We start from the raw sequence: 644 nt of genomic DNA, 5'->3' as shown, positions 1-644 counted from the left end.
GGGCAATCAGAAGCCGGGCCACAGGACGTCACAGAAAGTGGGTGGGACTTCACGCGCCTTCAGCCTATGCTTTAGGGTCCATTTGACAGGGTACCGCCTCCTTTTAAAGAAACAGAAACCTCTTTACTAGCAAAGGAGCCCAACCCAGAAAGACAAGTCTTCGTTTGTGAAGGCTGAAGGACTTTTGACCAAAACTGCAAATCGAAGTCTTCTGAAAGATTGTCTGTGCTATGTGCTAAGTCACTTCAGTCGTGTCCGACTTTTTGCGACTCTATGGACTGTAGCCCGCCAGGCTCCTCTATCCATGGGATTCTCCAGGCAAGAATACTGGAGTGGGTTGCCATCCCCTTCTCCAGGGGATCTTCCTGACCCAGGGATCGAACCCAGATCTCCTGCATTGGCAGTCCAGATTCTTTGTTGGCCCTGGTTAATTCATAATAAGGTCATATAAGTATAGTTTGCTCAAGATCAGAGGAGAGGTGCTTAGGGAACATGAGTTCAATAATATTAAGTTACCAGCCTGCACGTGTAGCTTCTAAATAATATTTTATGCACTTCCAAACTCATGAATCAGTAGGTTGCCAGGCCACCCAATTAATGTTTGTTGAATGACTGAATTTCTACCATCGTTGATTCTGTGCCTC

This window comes from Ovis canadensis, chromosome 18 (assembly GCF_042477335.2).
Source record: "Ovis canadensis isolate MfBH-ARS-UI-01 breed Bighorn chromosome 18, ARS-UI_OviCan_v2, whole genome shotgun sequence".
Classification (NCBI taxonomy): Eukaryota; Metazoa; Chordata; class Mammalia; order Artiodactyla; family Bovidae; genus Ovis; species Ovis canadensis.
The sequence above is the reverse complement of the archived record's forward strand: the minus strand, read 5'-3'. Positions refer to the sequence as shown.